Consider the following 16,278-nt stretch of genomic DNA (forward strand, 5'->3'; position numbering starts at 1 on the left):
TATCTTGTGTGAGTAAGAGTAAGGAAGGTAATGTCACTGAATTACAAATTACACAAAGGGCAATACAGTATAGGAAGAATAGTTAAGTAGGAAAGTACCAGGTTATTACTAATTTTTTTTTTGAGGCAATTGGGGTTAAGTGACTTTCCTAGGGTCACACATCTAGTAAGCGTGTGCAGGCAGATTTGAACTCAGATCCTCCTAACTGCAGGACTGTTGCTTGATCCATGGCCCCACCTAGATACCCTGGTACCTGCTTCTGAAAGACTTTAAAAGCCAAAAGGTTTTATATTTGATGCTGGAGGTAATAGGAGAACATTAAAAGGAGTTTGTTGAAGTGGGCAGGGGTGACCAGATCAGATGTGCCTTTTAGGAAGAACATTTTCAAAGCTAAGTGGACAATGTCTTGGAATAGGGAAAGACAAAATTTATTCCTTGGCTTCACACTTCTACCTGCCTCAAGGGTCCCCACATCTTGATTTTGTATAGCAAAGTAAAAAATATGTTCTTGGGATCTCTGTTGTTTGATACTGTCTAGTCTTTCATCACCCTATTTGGGGTTTTCTTGACAAAGATACTGGAATTGCTTGTCATTTCCTTCTACAGCTCATTTTACAAAGAGGAAACGGAGGCAAATGGAGTCTAAACGATTTGCCCAGTCACATAACTAGTAAGAGTGAGGCAAGATTTGAACTCAAGTCTTCCTGACTCTAGATAAGGAATTCTATCCATTTTGTCACCTACTCCCTAACTAGGTTTTTTTTCCTTAAAAAGTTAATTTAGGGGCAGCTAGGTGGCACAGTGAATAAAGCACCAGCCCTGGAGTCAGAAGGACCTGCGTTCAAATTTGGCCTCAGACACAACACAAAAACTAGCCGTGTGACCTTGGGCAAGTCACTTAACCCCAATTGCCCTACCTTCCCCCATCCAAAAAGAAAAAAAAAAGTTAATTTGAGAGTGCCTCTTGTTTCCAGGACTCAAAAGCTATTGAATTTCTGAGCTCTCTGATGATGTGATTGTGAGGCTGGTTAGAGTTTTGTTTTCCTTTTCAGTGAAATGAGGATGATCCAAACTGCCTCAATACTCAAAGCAGTGATATAGGACATCCAAGTGACTCCACAAAACACTATCCTCATATAATAGTTCTTGCCTGAGAGGACGTCTGCTTTATAAAGTACAATTTTGCTTTTTGGGGACCAACAGACAAGAGGCAAAAATAGGCAAAACTTAATTGGATCACAGGTCCAATAAAAGGGAAATTTTATATTAATTTTCCTATCATTCAAATTAATAGTCTGACAACAACAATAGGAATGTAAACCGATGGCCATGCCCTGAGTAAACACACCATAATCTTCATGCATAGACCCTCTGGGCTGGGACCTGGGACCTGGGATTGACTCTCATTGGACAAGATTTATTGGATCATGCTCTTGAGGTGGGAATTGTCAACAATGCTATTGTTTAATCGTGCTATGAATCCTGAATCTGATTTGTCTGACTCAGGAGTTGTCAAATAGAAACTTCTATAAAGACAAAGAAGAACAGGAAGAATGCATTTGTGATATCTATTTTATCAAGGTCTTATGAGAATCTTTTCATAGGCAGCCAGAAGGGATCTTCTTCAATCATCATTACAGGTGAGGAGAAGATAACCCCAGTTAGTGGCAAAGTTGAGATGAAAGCCTAGGCAGCTACTGAAATTTTAAAGCTCAGAATTAGAACCTTTGTAGCTAGCATACAACCTTGAGCAGTTCACAACTCCCGACCTCAGTTTCCCATTTAAAAAACAAAGGGGTTGGGGGTGGTTAGGTGGAATAGTGAATAGAGCACCGGCCCTGGAGTCAGGAGGACCTGGGTTCAAATCCAGCCTCAGACACTTAACACTTACTAGCTGTGTGACCTTGGGCAAGTCACTTAACCCCAATTGCCCTGCCTTTCCCCCTCCAAAAAAAAAAGGCAAACAACAACAAAAAACCCGAAGGGGTTGGAGAATGGGGAAGAGCAGCTTGGAGGACTGGATAAAGAGTCAGAATCCCTTCATCCCAATCCCTTGGTCCCAAGCCATGCTATATATTGCTTTGTGACCTTGAGAGAGTTGATGAACCGTTCTGAGTTTCAGGTATCCTCATCAGTATAATGAGGCGGGTGGACTAGGTGAACCTTAATGTCCTTCCATATCCACATCCCTTTTCCTATAAAGGCCTATAAACAGCCAGCAAGGAACCAACCATGTTCTTAGAGGTTTGTTGCTCAGCTGTTTTAGTCCTGTCTGACACTCTGTGACCCCATTTGGGACAAAGACACTGGAGTGGTTTGCCGTTTCCTTCTGTAGCTCATTTTGCAGGAGAAGAAACTGAGGCAAATAGGGTTAAGTGACTTGCCCAAGGTCACACAACTGGTAGGTGTCTGAGGCTAGATTTGAACTCATCCTGACTCTAGGCCCAGTGCTCTATCTACTGTGACACCCAGCTGCCTCTTGTAGGTTTGGTCCTAGACCAAATGGGCAAATTATTCCATTTTCACTGTTGTGGTATCAAAGCAGCCGTTATCCAGCTGTCCAAAAAAAAAAAGAGAGAAAATATGTTATTATTACTGGTGATACAGGTTTATTTCTTAACTTGGTCAATGGAAGAAGCCATATACTGGTGTGGAAAAACATTGAACTTTGGAGTCTAAAGTTCTAGGTTTGAGTCTTGTCTCTCCTATGATGCATGAGAGGTAGTGTGGTATATTGGGAAGAGTCCTGACTTTGGAGTCACAGGGCCTAGATTCAGATCCTGACTCTGCTATTTACTGTCTACATACATGACCTTGGCCATATCACTTAAGGTCTTCAAACTTCAGGTTTCTTCACCCATAAAATAAGGGAGGCAGGTAGGTAGCAATGAGGCATTGGAGGGGAAAAAATGTTGGGCCTGGTGTCCAAGAGACCTGAGTTCAAATCCAGTCTCAGACACTAATTGTCTATGTGACCCCGGGCAAGTCACCTAACCATTCTCTGTACGTCTCAGTTTCCTCAAATGTAAAATGGGACAATATGAGCATTTGCTTCCCAAGGTCGTTGTGAAGATCAAATGAGATCATTTTTGCAAAGCCGGTACAAATAAATGCTTGTTCTTTTTCCCTACTCCCCCCTTGAGGGAGTTGGACTATGTAATGTCTAGAGACATTCTAGATCAACTTATTTTGTTAGAGAAAAGTAAAATGAAATCTGTTACTGAAGGATAAAGGACCCCTCTGTCATTACCACCTTTCCCTCCAACATCCTTCCTGCTCCTTTCCCAAGCAGCTTCTCTACCTTATCTGCTATGAATTTGGGTTGCTAGATATAGCCCAAAGGTGAAAAAAGCAATAAGAATAAAAATAGTAGTATCAATAATATCTTTGGGCGTATGAAAGCTTCTTCAAACCATATAAGGGGAAGCTGCTTTCTTAAAGGAGTTTCCTTGTGGACATATGTGTATCTATTACAAAAGAAAACTTCTGTAGGCCTACCACAAAATTATAAGACATAATTTTTTTTTTTGCCAAGATACGAGAACGCCTCCTTACTTACCAAATATTTTCTTCCTCTCTCCTCCAACAGACTGCTTGAAAGTCTACCAGTTTGAAACTGGTTTGGTTCAGGGGTGGGGAACCTGCAATTTTGAGGCCACATGTGGCCCTCTAGGTCCTCAAGTGCAGCTCTGAGTCCAAACTTCACAGAACAAATCTCCTTAATAAAAGGATGTGTTCTGTAAAGCTTAGAGTAAGTCAAAAGGCTGCACCCAAGGACCTAGAAAGCCACATGTGGCCTCAAGGTCGCAGGTTCCTCACACCTTGTTGGTTTAACAAGCATTGCCTTTTAAAACCCAGAGAGGATTTCTTGAATTAGGGGATATTATATATGTATATATATAAATCTGTTAGACAGTAGAGTTGGACAATGAACAGGGCCCAGAACTGGACTGGATTACTTTTGAGAAACTACATAAACTTGTCAGTGGAACTAAACTTCTCTCTTAAATAAGCATTTGTCTATTTAAAACTTGGCCTATCGTTTCTGATATTATGTTAAGAAAGCTAGATTAAAGTCACCAACCACCTTTGGTGGAACTTCAGTGAACAGTTTATTACAGTGTGTAGTTGGGACATAGGGGTGAGAAGGCATGAATGGGGTGTGATTTGGACTATTGGGAGTGTAATAGGCCCCTACTGAACCCATGGCTCCAATCTAAGTAATGAAATATAATGAAATGAGACATTCCTAAGTCATTCACCAATTAGTGAATGATGTTTTATTTAGTTGTAACAGGGGAAGAATATTCAGGGGTGGTACTGCTTCTTGCTTACTTAATTGTTCCAAGTATTCTCAAGCTTGATTCACCAGGTTCAGCTGCTGGCAGGGGAACTGTTTTTGTATTAAGGTAAACAGGAAGTTATGTCAATGGCCAGAACCTCAGTCTCCTGAGCTCTTTGATTGAAACTGGACAGTTTCAATACCTTTTAAGGAATAATAAGCATAACCTCGATGGGGTGGGGCCTTTGGGTCATTGTTGCCACTTCAGGAAGAGAGAACTCAACTCTTCAAAATTATATATGCACTGAAGCATTAAGTATGTGAGTCATTGATTCATCAGAGCAAACTAATTTGGTTAAGATTGTTTTTCTCTTGGAAGTTTTTTTTTTCCCTCTTGTTGAGTTGCTAAAGAGGGAGGAAGAAGGAAGAAGTGCTTTTGGAGCACAGAATGCCAAAAAGAAGGCACAAATGTAGATGTGGTACATAGTGAGGGGCAGTACACCTGAGGGAAAGTGAAAGGGTGAGTACTGAGGTGGCAAAGGGAAGTAAAAGAAATCCCAAGTGATAAGAGCCTCAGAATAACCTGGGGTCAGAGGAGAGCCTCCCAAACTGAAGGGATGGCCAACTGGACCCTCATCATTTTCTGCCTGAACTATTGTAGTTTCTGGTTGATCTCTCTGTCTCAAGTCTCTCCCCACTGCTATCTAGCTTCCAGTCTGTAATCTTCCCAAGCTGAGGCTCTATGTCAACCCTCCCAACCCCATTCAGCTGACTTCCATCACCTCCTGGATCAGATATAAAATCCTTTACTTGGCTTTTAAAACACTTCAAAACCTAGCCACTTCCTAGCTGTCCAATTTTCTTATAACTTAATCCCCTCCACATATTCTGTGACATAGTGACACTGGCCTCTCTGCTCTTACACAAAACACTCCACTGACAGAGGGGTACAGGCTCTGGAAGGCCCTTGAACTCCCACTTGATCTGGTGTTTGCCTGCTGCTATAATCCCCTCAACTGACCTTCCAGTTTTGCTAAATCCAATTATCTGTACCCTTCACTTAGCCCAGGCCTTCATTGTCTATTACCTCCAGATCTCCAACTACTTCCTACCCTTGATCCTATCAAAGCCCCCATCTTCTTGGTTCCCAGCCTCCAACCTCTAGTCACTCCAGCCTACTGGCCACTTCCATCAGGATCCTCCCTAGATAACTCCTCCAATCACACCAGACCACTTGGTCAACCCTAGAACCCTCCCACAGTCTTTCTGTATATAAAGTCCACTCGGCCTCCATGAAGGTGCTCAGATTCAATCTGGCCAATTAATGGTATAAATTCCGTAAGAGTCTGGCCAATATGGCAGACTTTTAATAAACTTTGTTTTTCTTTGGCTGAAAGAAGGCTTGGGCCGAATTCATTCCAACAGGACCTGTATATTGCTACTTCAGGGTGCCAGCACCCCTAAATCTCAACACCACCACCCAACTGGGTACTTTTTTTTTTATTGAGACATTCAAGGTGCCTTTTCATGGACTGTCCCTCATGTCTGGAATTCTTCCTCATCTCCTTGGCTTCCCTGGCTTCCATCAAGTCTCAGATAAAATCCCACTTTCTGCCAAGAAGCCTTTCCCAGTCCCTCTTCTCTCTGAGATTACCTTGTCTGTTCTGTTCTGTACTTTGTTTATAGCTAATTGTTGGCATTTTTTTTCTTCCATTAAAATGTGAGGTCCTTGAAAGCAGGGACTGTTTTTTTTTTTTTACTTTTTTTATATTTTGCTACAGGCTTAGAATAGTATCTGACACCTAGTGGGTGCTTTACATAGGCTTGCTGTCTTGACTTGGCTAGGTGACTTTGGGCTGCTCCAAGTGTTCAGTTTTCACACTAGAATGAGGGAATTAAACTTCATAAGGCCTAAAATCCTTCTCAGTGATAATGTTCTATAACTATGAGTTTATTTTATAACTTCTATGAGCTTATTTTAAATTTCTACCCTCACCTTATAAACTTTTGACCTTTTTCCAGTACACAGGTTCTGTTTCCAAAGGATGAAATATTGGGTGCAGCCCTTAATTTCTTCTGGTTTACTTAGGAGACTTTGGTACCTAAAAAGCACAAATAATTTAAATGGCCACGAGGGAGAGGAGGAGTAAACAATCAAAAACTGCTCTTCAGTAGGGACTAGAGCTGGCAAAGAAAGGACTAATGACTCAAGGAAGCAGCTTCACTAACTTGAGGGTTCTAAATTTAAGGACAACGGGGAGACATGTATCATGTATATCAAATTGCTTGCCTTCCCAGTGGGAGGGGGAGGGGAGAGAAGGGAGTGAGGAAGGAAATTTTTAACTCAAAAAAAATTTTTAAATGAATATGTAAAATTGTTTTTATACATAATTGGGCAAAACATAAAATATTAAATTAAAAAAAAAAGAACAATGTGGAGAAACTCATGCAGAAGAGATTAAAAAGTTGCCAGTATCATGGAGCTAGTGTCTGAAGCTGGATTTTAACTCAGGTATTCTTGACTCTTATTCTAGTGGTCTGTCTACTGTGCTACCTATCCATAGTGCCATAGAACCATAGATTTAGTGCTAAAAGGTCCTTAAAAGTCAGCTAGTCCACCCCTACCCCACCCCCCACGTCATTTTACAGTTGAGGAAACTGGGACCCAGAATGATTTAATGGTCTGCCCAAAGTCACACAGTAGTAAGTGTCAAAGCCAAGATTTAAACTCTGGTCTTTTTTCTTTTCTTTTTTAAAGTTAATTAATTTATTTTTAGTTTTCAACATTCACTTCCACAAGATTTTGAATTCCAAATATTCTCCCCGTCTCTCCCTTCCCCCACCCCAATACAGCATGTATTCTAATTACCCTTTCCCCCCATCTGCCCCCCCCTCTTCCCCCCCCCCCCCCTCCTCTTATCCCCATCCCTTCTATTTTCCTGTTGGGCAAGATAGATTTCTATCCCCCTTTGCCTGTATATCTTATTACCCAGTGTCATGTAAAAGCAATTTTTAACATTTGTTTTTAAAACTTTGAGCTCCACATTCTCTCCCCTCCTCCCTCCCCACCCACCCTCATTGAGAAGGCAAGCAATTTGATATAGGTTATACATGTGTAGTCATGCAAAACATTCCATAATAGTCACATTGTAAAAAATTAACTATGTTTCCCTCCATCCTATCCTGCCACTCATTTATTCTATTCTCTCCTTTGACTCTGTCCCTCCTCAAAAGTGTTTGCTTCCAATTACCCTCTCCCCAATCTGTCTTCCCTTCTATCCTCCTCTCTCTTATCCCCTTTGCTTCTACTTCTCCTACTTTCCTGTAGGGTAATGTGTGGGATAAAGATCCAACAGACCCTTACCCAAATAAAACTCAGAGGTTTCTCCAGGTAGAAACAGAAGCTCTTTATTCTAAAGACAAGTCTTGTGAGAGTTGGGCATCAACTATTCCAGACAAGCCCGGTATAGGGAGGCACCCAGCAAGAGTCAAGCAAGCATTTATATACCCTTACACAAACAATTCTAGGGAATATCCCCAAACCCCCAAAATCCCACTCCCACTACCTTCCCCCTACAGCTAGACCTATGACCAATTCATATTTTTCCTGGAGGCTTTGGATGTAGCATCTTTGACTTTGTTGTCTTCTTCTGTTTGTATGTTTTGATCTTCTTTGTCACTAAAGTAAGATTCTGTAGTCTGATGTTTTTTACACTATTTGCTCATTTTCCCAGCCAATTACTTAACTTTTTAGCTCTTTGTTAAGGTTAGACTCTGCTTCCAGTGTGGAGGGTATACTGTCCCAAGCTTCAGGGGTTTTGTGCAGCTGTTTTCAGAAATACTTCTTCAGTTCTTCCAAGATTGTGCAATCAAAGGAGAGGTGTTTACTCCTGCTATGTGCTTTGGTCTGTGAGTGACCACAAGCACTCTTCTCTGCCTTGGAACTCTGAAGAGGATTCCCTCTCTACTACTGCCACAAGCTCCGCTGCCACACCAGGGCTCCTCCTTGCCCAAGAACTGCCAATCAGGACTGCGACCCAAATCCAAGCATAGGACTAAGCCCTGGACAATTTGGACCTGCTTGCTTGCTTGCTGGCCCCCACTTAATTAGAAGTTTTGTAAAGTTTGGCAACAAAATAATACAGTGTTTATACACAGCAGTTTGCCTGCATCTGAGGAAAAAACTGACTCCCTAAAGTTTTCAAGAGAATACAACCTAAATTTAGTATGTAATACTCCAAGAAATGGAGGGAAAGAACATGTCAGGAGATCATGAGTACAGGGTTCATCCTATACACTTGAGGAATCCTTACTACAACAACATGACCAACAAGTGGTCATTAAGCCTTCTTTTTTTTTTTTTTTAAGCAATCAGGGTTAAGTAACTTGCTCAAGGTTACACGGCCAGCTGCAGTTATTTCTGGGTGTGGTGCTGAGTGTCTGAGCCCGGGATTCGATCTCCAGGTCGTCCCAACACTGGAGCCGGTACTCTTACTCGCTGAGCCACCTAGCCGCCCCTAATTAAGCCTCCTCTTGAAAAACCTCAAAAGGGGGACACCCCCACCTCTTAAGGCAGCCCATTTCAGTTTGGAGCAGTGGATAGAGCACTGAGCTTGGAATCAGGAAGACTCATCTTCATGAATTCAAATCTGACCTCAGACACATACTAGCTGTGTAACCTTGGGCAAGTAATTTAACCCTGTTTGCCTCAGTTTCCTTATCTGCAAAATGACCTGGAGAAGGAAATGACAAACCACTCCAGTATCTTTGCCAGAAAACTCCACAGGGTCATGAAGAGTTTGACAGGACTGACAAATGACTGTACAACACCATCCTGGTGGCCCTTCTCAGGAATTTACAAGGGGTGTGGTGTATGTAAACATTTCAATTGACTGATTCATGTGCTGAGTAATTCTGTAATACTGTGAAATTACATAGAAGTAAAGAGTAACAACACCAGATAATCCCAATAAATTAATCTTAACAGTTTACCCTTTTCCTGCAACAACTTCTAATCTCTTCCCAAGTACAAGGAGAATAAACTCTAAGTGGAACCATTAGGAAATGAAAAGTTCCTACGAAAGGATTATTGAAATCTGATGTAAAGTGTGGAGACTGTGACATACCATGCATCTTGGTTAAATTAGATGTACCAGACTTGGAGAATTTTTGTTTTTAAAACCTAGCTCTTTGAGTTCTTGCCCTACCTTTATGTTAGCCTACATCCAATACGAAGCACTTTTCCTTTTCTTCTTGATTGCTTTTGGTATAAAAAAAAAATACATAGCCCAAGATTATATTGAGAGTAATTGTGAATGAAACTGTGGACATAATGTGAAATGGTCCATAATGGAGAAAATGTAGATAATGTGGAGAAAATACATATGGTCACCCCTTAATTCATTTCCCAGATTACTCTTAAGAGGAGAGTAAAGAAAAGATATGGTGTACAGGAAGAACAAGCCATGGGTTCATTGATTAAATAAATAGTAAGACCTCTTAAACACACAGAAAATGAGCTAGGTGTTTGGCAATTCTGATATGGAAATATTACATAATTCCATCCAACAAACATTTATTTAGTATCTATATTAGGATGGGAGATTAGGCCCCAAAATAATAATAGCTAACATTTATATTTTAAGGTTTAAGATTCTTTAAGGTTTGCAAAGCGCGTCACAGGTTATTTTACTTGGTCTTCACAATAATTATTCTTCCAGGTAGGTGCTATTATTGTCCCCATTTTAAAGATGAGGAAACTGAGGCTGAGAGGTTCAGTGACTTGTCAAGGGTCAAAATCAGGTCTTGCTGACTCTAAACTTACTATTCTGTCTATTCTCTTACCTAGCTGCCCCATAAAAGGCAACTAAGTAAATGCTGGACTTGAGATCTGCAAACCTTGAGTTCAGATCCCTTTGCTGGAATAGCTAGCTATATGGCACTGGACACAGTTGCATCTATTGACACTTCAATTTAAAATATCAATGTTGGAATTTAAGACGATTTGCCAAGGTCTTCTCTTTTCTTCTTTTGGTGAGGCAACTGGGGTTAAGTGATTTGCTCAGGGTGATACAGCTAGTACGTGTCAAGTGTCAGAGATCAAATTTGAACTCAGTTCTTCCTGGTCCGGTGCTCTATCCACTGTGCCACCTAGCTGCCCCCAGATCTCTCTTCTAAGCCCTCTGAAATCTGGTTTCCAGCCTCATCACTCAGCTGGGACTGCTCTGTCTAAAGTTATCGATAATCTCTTAATTGCATCAAGTATGAGTGGAGGCGTGAGATGAACTGGACCAGGCGGGCCGTTCAGGATAGAACTCCATTTATTGATTTTCTGAACAAGATTTTTATAGAGCAAAGAGACAAAGAGGGTAACTATCTGTCATTATATTCCCATAACATCAGGCAGACCTTGAAGTATAGTATGAGCAAGAATTCACGGTGCTCTGTTCTTTGCATGTCACAGAGAGTGGTGAGCCAACATCCTGTTGGCCTGAGAGCAGCTGCAAGGAGCTGACTGCTTCTACCTGCCTACTCTCCTCTCTAGGTTGTCATGATGCCATTCTCTCTTGGTTCTCTTGCTATGTATTTGACCACCCCCTAGGTGGTCATATATCATATCCACATATGATATATATCATATCATATCATATCCACAACCATAAGTATACCCCAAGGCTCTGTCCCATTCAGTTCTCTCTATTCCTCTCCACTTGGAAATATCATCAGTACCTCTTTATGCAGATGGCTCCCAGCTGTATATATCCAGAGCTAGTCTTTCCTCTGAGTTCCAGTTCTACCTCTTAAACTGCCTGTTGGACATTTTGACCTGGATGTCCTATAGTCTACCCAATCTCATCATGTCCAAAACAGAACTCATCTTTCCCCTAAACCTACTCCTTCTCTGAATTTCTCTCCTGTTGAAGACATCTCCATCCTTCCTTGTCACCCACATTCTCGATATTGTAATCATCTCTAACTCCTTACATTCTGTCCCTACATATCCAATCAATTGCTTATCTTGTTTCTTCTTCCATATGTCATGCATCAATCCCTTTTCTGTGTTCACACAGCCACCAGCTTGTTAAATGCCCATATCACATCTCACCTAGATTATTAAAATAATTGCTCTCCCTTCCCCAAATCATTCTCTACTCCAAATGGTCCTCCAAATAGCCATCAAAATGGTGATCTTTATGGTACTCCATAGATTCCAATAGTGCCCTGTTTCCTATAGGATCAAATATGAACTTCCTCAATTTGGCATTTAAAGATCTTCACAACCTGACCCCAGTCTTCTTTTCCTATCTAATAAGCCAATACTTCCCTCTTTGCACATAGGCCAGCCAAACTGGCTTTCTTCTCTTCCTCACACATTTCTGTCTCCCATCTCTGTGCCTTGAACCCCTCAATACTTGGAATGGAATTCTCCATACCCTCTAGGTACCCCTGTTTTGCTTCAAAATTCAGCTCAAGCTCTTACTTTATATCAAGAGTTTCCTGATCCCCTCAGCTGCTAGCACCTTCCCTCCCTTCACCTCAAGGTTGCCTTCAGTCTCTTTGGCATATGTTTTCTAAGTACTTCCATGCAGGCTGTATAGTGCTAGGCAGAGCTTAATCCTGCATTAAGACTTGGGGATGCTCTGTCACATTGTCTCCCAAGTTAGAATGTAAATTCCTTGAGGGTTTGTACTGTTTTTCTTCTGACTTGGTACAGTGCCTAGCATATAACAGGTAATTAACAAGTGTGTATTTTTAATGTACTGTAACTACCAAAGCAAGGCCCACTTGACAGGTCACCTACTACCCACCTCCACGCCCAGTAAAAGGGATATCACTTGTATAAGCCTGTGACACCTTGATGCATTTTGTTTTATTCCACATATTCCTGAAAGGGCCCCATCCTATAGGATATCAGGTGATTTGCCGAGGTCATGCAGACCCAGCTTATATATTGAATGTATATGTTTCTATATAAAGATATACATACACATACAATCACATATATACACACAGACTGTCCATACATATGTAGGTATAGTATATGTGTGTATATGTATATATAGTATATGTGCATACATATATATATATAATTATATATAAAATGTGTGTATATATACATATATTACTACTAATAAGATAATAACCAGTCTAAAAGCAAAAAAAATTTGCAAAGAGATTGAGAATAGATATACACCCCAAACAGGAGTATAAAACAATGGAGATGGACTATTAAGCTTAAGCTAATTCTCTCCATGGACACAGTGTTTTGTGTCCATGTGGGGCCCCATGTAGCCAAGAGATTCTTCCATTCCCACCCATCCTTTGCACAGGGGAACACAAATAAACACACACGGATATCCAAAGATGAATATGTCTCACCTTAATCTGGACTCTGCAACTAGGGAGTGTGTAGCTCTGTGGTATTACTGAATGCAAGCAAAACTCTGTGTGTGTGTGTGTGTGTGTGTGTATGTGTGTGTGTATGAGAGAGAGAGAGAGAGAGGGAGAGAGAGAGAGAGAGGATACTACTTTTCTTTTTTTTGCACTGAATATGGTGACTTTATTGATGGTACATAATATAGGACTCTAGGTTTCTCCCCCTCACTATAGGGGTGCTTTGGAACAAGGCTGTAAATGGGGCATGGGATCCCCAGAATAGGAACATAGGATAGGGATATGTGGTCACCAGTGGTGGAACTCCTTTTTTGGCTGGGGATGAAGATCCATGGCTTTCCACTTTACTCCTTGGAGGCCAAGTACACCATTAGGTCTACTACATGGTTGCTATAACCATATTCATTGTCATACCAGTAAATGAGCTTGACAAAATGGTCGTTGAGGGAATATCAGCAGCAAAGGTAGAAGAGTGGGTGTTTCTGTTAAAGTCATAGAATACAACTTGGTCCTCTGTGTAGCCCAAGATGCCCTTCGAGGCTCCTTCTTATGTTTGCTTCACCACTTTCTTGATATCACCATATTTGGCAGGTTTCTCCAGGCAGCAAGTCAGATCCATAACAGATACATTGGAAGTAGAAGCATGGAAGGCTGTGCCTGTGAGCTTCACATTCAGCTCAGGGATGATCTTGCCTACAGTTTTAACAGCACCAGTAGAAGCAGGGATGATGTTTTGGGTAGCACCATGCCCATCACTCCACAGATGACAATCCTAAGGTAAGGATCATATTTCTCATGGTTCGCTCCCATTAAGAACACTGGGACATTGACAGACGGGACAGAGGTAATGACCCACTTGGCTCTGCAAGTGAGCCCCAGCCTTTTCCATGATGGTAAAGACACCAGTGGACTCTACAACATGCTGAGTTCCAGCATCTCCCCATTTAAAATTGGTGGAATCCCACTCCTAGAAGATGATAATGGCTTTCCCATTGATCACCAGCTTTGTATTCTCAGCCTTGACAGTGCCCTTGAACCTGACATGGGTGGAATCATATTGAAACATACAAACCATGTAGCTGAGGTCAATGAAGGGGTCACTGATGGCCACAATGTCTACTCTGCCTGAGTTAAATGCAACTCTGGTCACCAGGTGCCCAATATGGCCAAATCTGTTGACTCCAACCTTCACCATCTTGTTTCTGGGATGCCACTGATGCCGCAGATCCTGGCACCAAGCTTGGGAGAAGAGCTGAGAGCCAAGGGTGCTATGTTCAAAGGAGGTGCTGTTCAGGTAAACTACTAGATTCTCACAACCCCAAACACTACCTATTGTATAAATAAATACTAAGTTGAATTATGTCAACATATAAACTCTAGATTTTATAAAATGTAAGAGTTGGGAAGGATCTTCCAACCTCCTTACTTTAAAGATGAAAATGAAGTATTAGAAAGGTTGCGATTTGCCCCAGTTTAAGGAGAGAATGAGGGGAAGAATTAAGATTCACACCCACATTTCTTGACACCAAAGCTAGCACTCCAACATTTATATTGCTTGGCACATAGTAGGTGCTTAATAAGTGTTTATTGATTTATAACATTCTTATAAGGTAAGGCACTGTGCTAGCTATGAGGGATACAAGGATAAAAAATGAGAATCTCTGTCTTCAAGGCACTTACATTCTAATTTTGGAGGAAATTAAACATATATATGTATATTATACATATATATGCACATATATATGGAAATTTGAGAAGGAGTGGGGGATGTGTGTGTGTGTGTGTGTGTGTGTGTGTGTGTGTGCGCGTTTGTGGAGGGAAAAGGAGGTGAGGCATCCAAGTGGAGCTGAAAATAGGGATTCTTGGAATATGAGAAGGACGTCTGTTTCAGGAATGTGGGATTGTTGTTTGTCCGTCATTCTCGAAGAAGATCCTGGCGTCAGGAAGATGATGCCATGACTTGCAAGTGAATTGGATTTAAGTGGGGGAAAGCTGTGCAAGGTCACCTGCCTCACTTTCTCCTCCAGAGTCATCTGGGTCCAGTAGCCAGATATAGATCAAGATGACTGGAGATATTCCCCTGAATGTGGGATGGCAAATACACAAAGGTGAAAAATATTCCTTTTAGTTCAGTTTAGCTAGAATGAAGACTGTATAAGGAGTAATAAAAAATTAGTATGAAAAGGTAGGTTGGAACAAATTGTGGGGGGTTTTAAGGGCTAGGCTCAAGAATTTGCATTCTATCTTGGAAGAAATAAGGAGCCACTAACATCACTTTGGGTAGAGGAGTGAAATAGTCAAAAAGTTATTTTGATAGTTATATGGAGGATAGATTAGAGAGGGGAGAGAAGTAGGCAGACCAATTAGGAAGCTATTACAGAGTCCAGCAAAAGGTGTTGATGGTCTGAACCAGGATGGGGGTTATGTGGCTAGACAAAAGGGAGGGTGTGGAGATAGACTGGACAAGGTTTGTCAATGGATTGGACATGGAGGGTAAAGAAGAGCCAAGAGTCAAGGATGACTGAAATTGCAAACCTGAGTGACAGTGAATGGTGGTGCCCCCAACAGCAGGAAGTTTGGAGGAGGAAGGGCTAGCTTAGGGCTGGGGAGTAACAATAATGAGTTCTGGTTTTGGACCAGTTAAATTTGAAGTGCAGATTACAGATCTAAGTAGTGATGTCCAAGCAGGTAGTTAGTTAATGACTGGAATTCAGGAGAGAAATTAGGGTTGTGTATACAGATTTGGAAGCCATCTGTATGAAAATGGGCGTTTCTATTTTACATTTTATTGATTTGGGCTCATTTGAAAATTTGTGAAGAGAACCATGACAAAAATGACCCCAAGTAACATTTTGATGTTTTCTCCTATTTTTTAATCGAAAAATATTAAATTGTAAATGACTTGATAAAGACTAACTTATTTCACATGAAAATATTCACAGCTATGTAAGTACTTTGTACTCAAGCAGCATCAAACCTGAACCTTGGTCAAAATGAGGTGTTAATGTCCCAGGGCTTCAGGACCTGGTAGAGTTCATCATTGAAACATTTCTTCCAGGGGTGTATGGACTCCATTTCCAGGGGTTCCGAAGTCATATTCCCAGTTGTTAGAATGCACAGAGTAACCCACACACCCATTATTGCACAAGAATAATAACTTACATTTATGTAATGCTTTACAATAGGCAAAGCACTTTGCATATACAATCTCATTTGATTCTCCCAACCACTCTGTGATATGGATGCTATTATTTTCATTCCCATTTTACAGGTGATGAAACTGAGACCGAGAGGTTAAATTTCTTGTTCAGAGTCACAGAACTAGTGGATGTCAGAGACAGGATTCCCCTCAGGTCTTCCTGACTTCAGTGGTATGCCATGTTGGAATCCGTGTTCTTGTTGAAGTCCATGACCACCGACCACTCTGCTGAGAGAGGTGTCATCTTTGCCCTGGTGGGCCCCAGCTTAAAATACCCATTATAAATTCTCATTCATTTTAGTGGACCTGTGAGTTCACTAACATCGGGAGGTTCTAGCAGGAAAACTTTCTCTACCTAATTTGGATTCTGCAGCTTGTAGTCTAAAGAACTATTTGTGACCTA

The 16,278-nt window shown here is 41.2% G+C and overlaps 1 pseudogene; it reads right to left on the bottom strand.

Moving 5' to 3' along the window:
• Positions 1-13,020: 13,020 nt before the first annotated feature.
• On the bottom strand, positions 13,021-13,871 carry LOC138168546 (glyceraldehyde-3-phosphate dehydrogenase pseudogene; annotated as a pseudogene).
• Positions 13,872-16,278: the final 2,407 nt, after the last annotated feature.

The sequence above is a fragment of the Petaurus breviceps genome, unplaced genomic scaffold (genome assembly GCF_028583685.1).
Source record: "Petaurus breviceps papuanus isolate PSGF00001 unplaced genomic scaffold, PetGlider_PUasm1.0 37, whole genome shotgun sequence".
In the NCBI taxonomy this organism is placed as follows: Eukaryota; Metazoa; Chordata; class Mammalia; order Diprotodontia; family Petauridae; genus Petaurus; species Petaurus breviceps.